Here is a 9,286-nt window from a genome sequence, read left to right on the forward strand (position 1 = left end):
AATTTCCATTGGACTTTAGAATCAAGCAATATCAATACACAAATAGCAAGATGAAGAGAAAGGAATTAAATAAAGATAGCCACATCCAAGCCTAGCAATTCCATGATCTTCTTCACAAATTCTCATGTATCAGATGAACACAAAGATAGGCACTAGGCACAGGTTCAAAATAACAGCTTCAACAAGATCATGTAGTAGATAAACTCATATGGATCTTCAATACTTGCTTCAGATGAAGTTTCAATTCACAAGCACTTGGTTTCATGAAAGTTGGCATTGGCCAAGTCCTTTTGCATAGGGAGTGTTGCCTAATTCTAAGTCCAATGTCTCAGAGCAACCCAACAGTCCATACAAAATGTCTTTTAAGGTTTTTATTGTTATTATGTACATTAAGATCAAAAGACCACAAACACAAACAAGTATATACAATCACAATATAATCACAAGGTATGGCTCAAGTGAGCAAAATGAAAAGGGCATTAAAGTAAACAAATTAAATGGTATGAATAATGGCAAATGAATAAAGACTTAAAAAATAAAGTGCATAAAAGTAAATGGATTGAAATTAAATGTTAGTTTTTAGTTGATTAGAAGTTAGTATTGCTTTTGCTTTGTTTTGTTTAAGTCATTCTTTGGAGAACACTCAACCCACTATTCACAAGCATGGATCCTTGAACCAAGACATCTTCCAAAGGAAGGAAAAAAGGCCAAGTTTGCATACAATACCATGAAAGAGGGGAGACTTAAAATCTCACTTACTAGAATGTTATGTCTTTTGTGTCAATAATTTAGCGCTACGTTAAGCAATCGTAATTGGACTTAATGCATGTTAGAGATATGGTATTATGAACCATACTCCTAAAACATACCACACTTAAAAGAATATGCAAAAGGGGTGGGCCTAATCTCATCCACACTTATGTTAATTTTGCAATCAACTAGCCTTAAGATATAGAGACATCATAGGTCCATGAAATGAATGAGAAGAGAATGGGATTGAGATGAAGAGGGAGGGGAAATGGAATCAACAAAAATTGGTCAAAGGATGACTTTTATCAAATTAAAATCATTCATTCATTTTGGGATATGAAATATCTATTTCATCAATCCCCTAAATCCAATGATTTTAACTCAACAAAGTCAAATCAACATTGACCAAGGCCCAACAACACAAGTCAAACTCAACAAGTCAATATCAAAAGCTTAACACAATTTATTTTGCATTTAAACAATTGAAATCAATTAAATAATGCATTAAATTAAATTATGGTTGGTCAAAATCCTAAAATCTCATCAAAATACCAAATAAATGGCCATGAGATTTATGATAGGTCAAACAAGGTCAAAGGACATTGGAGAAAAAATTTCATTAATTTTGGAAACTTAAAAGTATTTTTAAACAATTAAAAATAATCACAAAAACAATTAAATCATGAAAAATATTAATAATGATCCAAAAAATAATTTTAATTCAGAAAATGAAAGAGGAATTTATTTAAATTTTTTTGGTGAAACTCTCATATTTTTTGGATCAATATTAAAATTAATATGAATTAATGAAAATAAACCAAATAAAAAAAATCAGAAAATAGTAAAAAACGTGGACCACTTGATCTCCCTCATTAATTGAGCTGGCAGATCAAGTGGTCCTCAACGTGCGTTCCATCATGGACACGAGTCAAAGCGCTGCATGGATGGTATTCAAAACCAATGCACGAGATTAAAATATTTCAAAAGGATCTTGTGGTTCAGATGAGTGCCAGCACACCACCGGAGCCAAAGCTCCGGTCTCCTTCTCAGGTGAGCTTCACCGGACTAGTTCACTCACAACCATCACCAAAATTAAAAAGAAGGATATGAATTTAAAGTAAAAATGCTCAAGAGCTCGAATCTGGCCTCAATTTTTCCTAACTCCAAGTATATTGAAAGATACAGGGAGTTGAATTTTGAGGATAATGATCTGAGTTGCTTCGATTTGACCTCAAAGCAACTCAATCTTGTTGCCTACATTGGTAGGACTTCAGACAACCAAAGATCAAGAAGAACTATGGAGAATTGAGTGAGAATCAAAGAGATGAAAATTTCTGGAAAATACCTTCAATGCAGGTCTGTATGAACACAATCTTTCTTCCAATTGCTCTTAATCTTGCTTAGGACACTTGATGGAATGGAAATGAATCAGTAAAAGGTACAAGACTCTTGGTGATTTGAATCTCTAAACATTGAGATTCAAACTCAATTTCCAAAGGAAATTCTCAAGTTTATCCTTTGAATGAGAGGGTTTTGGATATTGGGATTCAAAGCTGGCGCGCAGGTCCTTAATTATGATCACCAGGGTCTCTATTTATAGCCATGTGATTGCTAAATGCACACTTGAAATCAAAGTTCCAAAAATAGCAATGTACATTGCATGGATGCATGGGCGTGTGATAGGCCCATGTAATCATCTCTTCAGGTCCAAAAATGAGTACAAACATTGCTGAAGTCACATTGGTAAGCCATGCAATTGTGTATGAAAGTTCCAAGTTCAATTGTGCCAAATGGTCATCCAAGTTCAAGCCATGTGCAAGTCACTCATACTTTATCCAAATGGGATTAAATTGGACTTTTTGGAAAGGTTATATCAAGAGGAACAACTTTCATGTTGAACACTTTTTCATTTGAAGCTTGTATCATGATGAATTTTGAGGTGGAAGTTGGGGAAATCAAACATGTCAAAAATAATTCAATGTTTCAAGCCATATGTTCACTTATTCCACCTTGGCTGACTTTTTATGTGAGCTTTAAATGAGAAAAGTTCCTTCTTAAAAGTTGTATCTCGCTCAAAGTCCTTCAAAATGGTCACAAATTTGACCTCATTTGGATTTAGTATGAAGGAGTTATGCATTTTTGAAATTGAGGAAAATCACTTGTTCAATGGCATTGGTCCAATATGACCTATAATGTATCCTCATATCACATGCATATAAAAGTTGAATTTGATCTTCCTATAAACATCAAAGTTTAATTAGACATCTTGAATTGGATTGTGCAACTTGGAAATCTTTCATATCGTAAAAATTGAGCAAGTTATCTCCTTGGGAAGTTGACCTCCAAATTAGGGTTTAGACAAAATGACCTATACTCTTTCACCATAAAAAATGACTTTCCAAGAAAAACTAGATCTTAACCTCAACATGAAAGTTGTTTGGAATGTCATTTAGAATAACGTTTCTCTTGGAATCATTTTTATATGACAAAAAGTGTAGGAGATAGGGTCTAGGGAACCCCAGTTTTGATCAGATGAATTCCTCTGGTCAACCACCATGAACCATCTTGCTAGCTTGCCATTCTCTTGACTTTTGAGACTCATGGAGGATCATATATGCATAATATGATGGAATTTGAAGTATCCTTTGAAATATTTGATCAATTGGTGAAGAAGCTTATTGAAGAAGTTACACAAGATACCCAGGTGAATTAGGGTTTCCAAGGCAAACCAACTTCAAACTCTTGATGATATCTTGATAAAAATAACATGTGAAGACCATGGGGATTCATATATGATGCTTATAGACATAATAAACTAATTATTGATTGAGCTCCTTGAAATGAGGGTCTTAAACCCTAGATGTGAGCTTGACAGATCAAAGGTGAGCATGTGCTCTACCTACAAAAGAGTTAGATTATACAAAGACATATTTTTGGTATTTTGGTTAGTAAAAATGATAAAATACAAAGTATGATACAATCACATGATGCTTGGTGATCTTTCTTAATGCAAATCCAATGAATGAGGGGTAAGGAGGATGCCAAGATGTTATTCCAATACCAATGCATATGATGAGATAGCATGAGGGATCTTAGGGTCAAAATTGGGGTCTTACAGCTGCCCCTATTTAAGGACGTTCTAACTGAGGAGATGAAGGTTAAAATCTTCGCATCGACTCAGTAGAATGGGCTTAAATAACAACATATGGAAACAAATTTTGGTCCCTAAGAGACCTCATGATGCACATGATATGAATGTTAAAATAATATTTGTAGGGAAATATCACCACAAAGGAAAAGAATCCGGAGATACTGAAAGTCCACAGGAGTACAATGCATTCTGTATGGAAAACTCACTGGGGAGACAGAGACTTTGGGAAAAAGGGTTCTACGTAGGCCAGGCTACGACTTAAGGACAACCGGGGACTCGAGGGATTCCATAAAAATGAATCAATGGAAAGACTCAGTCGGGGAACAAAAGGAATATCTGTAGGGGAAACGGGTAAATCAAAGCTAAAATACTCGAACCAAGCAGGAAACAGCGATTCCATTAAGGGAATGCGCACTCAAACTCGACTGAGGAAGAAAAGATCTTCAACACAGGAGGAGCAGAAATCTATTATCTATTACCGGCTACTGGGTAAAGGGATAACAAAAATCTGACAGGGAGGACATCCGTTACCAGTTAGGGTAAACATATCAAGGATGACTCGCTGAAGGCAACCAGGAGGTGTATTCATTACTGGTTACTGGGTAAGAATAAACTGCTAGGAAAATCCAAAAATAGGATTTACAACTACGGGTTACTGGGCAGAAGACCAAAAGGAGAGAATATTTGTCACTGGTTAAAGTGAACATATCAAGGATAGACTCAAAGGAAAGAAAATCTATCATCGGTTAGGATGAACATATCAAGGATTAACTTGCCTGGGGATTCTATGGAGAATATCCGTCACTGGTTAAGATGAACATATCAAGGATAAACTGCCTGAAAAAGTGGGGAAATATCTATCAAATGCTGGATAGAACACCGAAAAGAGAATATCCGTAATCGGTTAGGATGAACATATCAAGGATAGACTTAGAGGGGAGAAATAGGAATTACATCTATCAATTATTGGATAGAATACCAAAAAGAGAGTATCCGTCATCGGTTAGGATGAACATATCAAGGATAAACTCTGCAAAGGGGATAAAAGCAGGATTTACAACTACCGCTTACTGGGCAGAAGACCGCAAAGAGAAGGAAATCTGTCACCGGTTAGGAAGAACATATCAAGGATTAACTCTCTGGGGAACAACAAAATAGGGATCATAACTACCGGTTACTGGGTTGGGATGAACATATCAAGGATAGACTCAAACAAGGGAATAAAATACCGTCATCGGTTAGGATAAACATATCAAGGATATACTTCCTGGGAGACGTAGAGACGAATCCGTTAGGGAAACAAGGTTACCTTTTCCTGGGATTGGGCAAAAGTAACACACATGAGAAGAATATTACCAGTTATTGGGTAATAGGTTCTCAGGGGACCAAAAGCTTCTATCTAGGTACGATCTAGAAAGAAAAGGTCAATTAAAGGACTCATCCCAATGAGGATATAACTCAGGGGAGTGCTTCCATCCAGATAATCAACTGGGGAGGAAATTGAAATAATGATCATCCACGAGGAAATAACTCAGTAATGGGCTGACACTCTACAATTGAAAGAGGACAGACAAACCATATCTGTATGGGGAAAAAGTAAACCACCATGGCAGAGGATCAAAACAAACAATGAATCATAAAGTGCAACAATGCAATAATGAAATTATATGAGTGTATATGTATATGTATATGTATATATGATGATTATGCTGACAAAATGATCACAAAGAATACAAGTGTCACTGATTTGAGTCATCGATACAACCCCTAGCCAATCCTCACGGTAGGGAAACATCAGCTGGAGAAAAACAAACAAACGTCTTGAAGGCTCAATCCTGGCTGGGTAAAGCACAAGGAGAGGATTTGCTGATGAAACTGCTACAAACTCTATGGGGAATTTTAGGTCAACACCATATCAAATGGGAGACAATCCTGCAGGGGGCAAGCGCAATAGCTGCTCGAAATCAGGAGTAACTCTGACGATTTATGAGGAATTAAAATTTTGCCGAAGCTGTGCAAACTGCCGAAATAACATGCCTACAACCCAAGGGAGGCCAACAAGCTCGGCTGGGGAAACCAATAGAACTCGGCTACTGAAATGCTATCGGGGATGAAATAGAGATTACGCTCACTGCTTGGAGAGAACCAATAATGCTCCGTATTTTAGGGCTTACCGCTTTTCAAATTGTTGTTGATATTCCTTTAAATGATATCGATTGCTTAAAATAGCTGATTTTATATATTTAAGAAAATATGATTTTAATTTAAAATTTAATTTTAAAATGATCATAATAAAATTTAAATCTATTTGGTTGAACTAAACAAGAGTAGAAACAATTGGATAAAAAGTTCAACTTTATTTAATGGAATGGTAGTCTGTAAATGACAAGACTCCATAGATCTTTACAAAAGTTGAAAAATGGTAATTTACATGGAAAGGGCTACATTGAATACAATGATCACTAATCCTTCTACCAACTTTTGATGGCCATTGTGCTCTTGGTGACTTCATCGGCCAGAGATGATGAATCAGAACTGACCGATTTGCCCAAGAAAGTCTTCAAAACTGAAGATCAGCAGCCTGCAGTTACTTGCCATAATCCCTAATTTTTGCATAAATTTCCCCAAGGTGGGGTACTCAATTTATTGGGATAATTTTTTCTGTTTTTCTGTCTCTAATTTTTGCCTGGATCGCCCTTTCGGGTTTCAATCCACCGAAACGCTCATTTTTTGCCTAAGTCGCCCTTTCAGGTTTTCAACTTAGCAAGTTGTTCTTTTCTTTTTAGGCGAAGTATTTCTTGACTGCATCTGCGTTCATAGAACGAGTGAACTCTTCACCATCCATAGTTGTAAGAATCAAAGCACCGCCTGAAAAGGCTCTCTTAACAACATATGGGCCTTCATAGTTAGGAGTCCATTTGCCCCTAGAATCTGGCTTGAAAGATAGAATCTTCTTAAGCACAAGGTCACATTCTCTGAACACACGAGGTCTGACCTTCTTATCAAAAGCTTTCTTCATTCTCTGCTGATAGAGCTAACCATGACACATGGAAGTCAATCTTTTCTCTTCAATTAAATCTAGTTGGTCAAACATGGTCTGACACCATTCAGCCTCAGTCAACTTGGCTTCAATCAAGACATACAATGATGGGATCTCAACCTCTACTGGGAGCACAACTTCCATGCCATAAACAAGTGAGAAAGGGGTTGCCCCTGTTGAAGTGCGGATGGATGCACGGTACCCATGTAAAGCAAATGTGAGCATCTCATGCCAATCCTTGTACGTCATAACCATCTTCTGGATAATCTTCTTGATGTTCTTGTTTGCAGCTTCAACAGTCCCATTCATCTTAGGTCTGTAGGGAGAAGAATTATGATGTGCAATCTTTAAGTCTTTGCAAAGAGCTTCCACCATATTATTGTTCAAGTTAGATCCATTATCAGTAACGATCTTACTTGGCACACCATACTGTAGCACCTCAAATTTGCACCCTACCTTTTGTACATTCATTTCATATTAGGTCATAGCATTAACAATGTCCACTGCATAACATGGCCTTGTCCATTTGCCCAAGTGCAAGCTCAACAGACAAATCGGGTCAAACTGATCAGGAGAATCAGTCAATCAAGCAAGCGAGTGCCATTTTCATTGAGACAAAGCCCTAAGGTGGATTTATCAAGCTCATATGGTCCAAGGATCATTTTGAAGTGGTTTGGCCAAAGATTGGATGCTCAGAAGTCACCAGTCATTGTTCAGTCAACCAGAGACCATAGAAAGTCAACTGTGGTCAACTGTGGTCAACTGTGCCTGATTTTATGGATTGGAAAGTGTGAGATGGTTTGAGAGGCCTCATTCATGTCCATATAAGTCTCATTTGACATATCAAAGACCAAGGTTGAAGATTTGGAGGTCAGATCAAAAGTTGCCAAAAATAGCAAGTGATCTGTAATTTCAGCTGCCCAAAATGGAAACTTTTTCTCCTCGAAATTACTTCTTCATACAAGCTTCAAATGGAATTTTGTCCAACATGAAAGTTGAAGATCTTGATCTCACCATTCCAAAAAGTCCAAGAACTTGAAGTTCCCATGTGTGGTTAGCAAGATATGGTCCAGCCATTTTCAGAAAATGCCCGAATTTGAAGTGGCATAACTTGCACATGGAGTGGCCGAATTGGATGGTTTTTCTTTGAGCAAATCACATTTAATGTGTATTTTCATAATCCATCATCACATTTTTCCAGAAGCATTCATACAAAAAGGCCATTTTTCAAGTGCACTAATTAAAATCCAAGGGCAAAATGGTCCAATTTGAGAAATATTTGGAATTTTGAAATGGGACTTTTTTCTACACATCACATATATCATTTGTGACTTGTTTGAACCAAATTTGACAGAAAATGAGTTGCATTAAGGAAGGGCATTTTGGCCACACACTTGAAAATTGCACATTAACACTAAACTTCCAATTTTTGCTAATCTTAATTAACTTTGTGATTAAGCCTTGGTATAAATAGTTAATTATAACTGTTTTTCTTAACCACATTTTTCATTCTTGAAGATCCAAATTGAATTTCCCTCCAAAACCTCTCAAATTCTCTCAAAACTTCATCACTTTTTTTCACATTTCTTCATCAAATCTTCATCAATTTGCTTCGTTTTTGATTAATTCATGCTCTATATGTGGTTGTAGTGAACTGTTTTGCAGAATTCGTGGCCAAATCTTCAAGAATTTCAACTGTCCAAAAGCTTGCACAACAATGGCATCTTCATGATTCTTGCACTTGGAGCTGTTTCGAGCTAAGTTAGCTTCTCCATTCACCTTCCTAATCAACAAACTCCATCTGTCTTCGCCATTGGAGCCTTGAGGAGCTCGGTTTCGCAACTGTTGCTTCATAAGGTCAGAATTCAAACCTTTCGATTCTTGAAATTAACATGCGGTTTAGGTAGATCTTGCAACGTAGAACACACTGCAACTTGAATCATGCGTTTTCGTTGAGAATTGAATGAGATATGTAGATCTGAACTTTTGATGATGAACTTTCTTTTGCTCGATCCGGTTAGCATGAGTAGATTTAGGATGAATGCTTGTTGTTTCGATGTTCTACATGATGAGACGTTTCGATTGGTATATTGCTTGCATGATTCTGTGAAAATTTGTTCGTAAGTGTGTGTTGTGTTCACTGTTCCGTCGTCTTTTTTCGCGAAGAAATCGCGCATTCGCCTAGCGAGTGATCCGTTCGCCTAGCGAAGCTTGAAGAAGATGAGTGCTCGCCTAGCGAAGCTTCCCGTTCGCTTAGCGAAGGCTTCCAATAGGCGCCAGATTCAAATATTTCACTGTATTTACAAGTTTGCCACTGGCACCATTTATTTCATTTTTTTTCACAA

The sequence above is a fragment of the Lathyrus oleraceus genome, chromosome 7 (assembly GCF_024323335.1).
Source record: "Lathyrus oleraceus cultivar Zhongwan6 chromosome 7, CAAS_Psat_ZW6_1.0, whole genome shotgun sequence".
Classification (NCBI taxonomy): domain Eukaryota; kingdom Viridiplantae; phylum Streptophyta; class Magnoliopsida; order Fabales; family Fabaceae; genus Lathyrus; species Lathyrus oleraceus.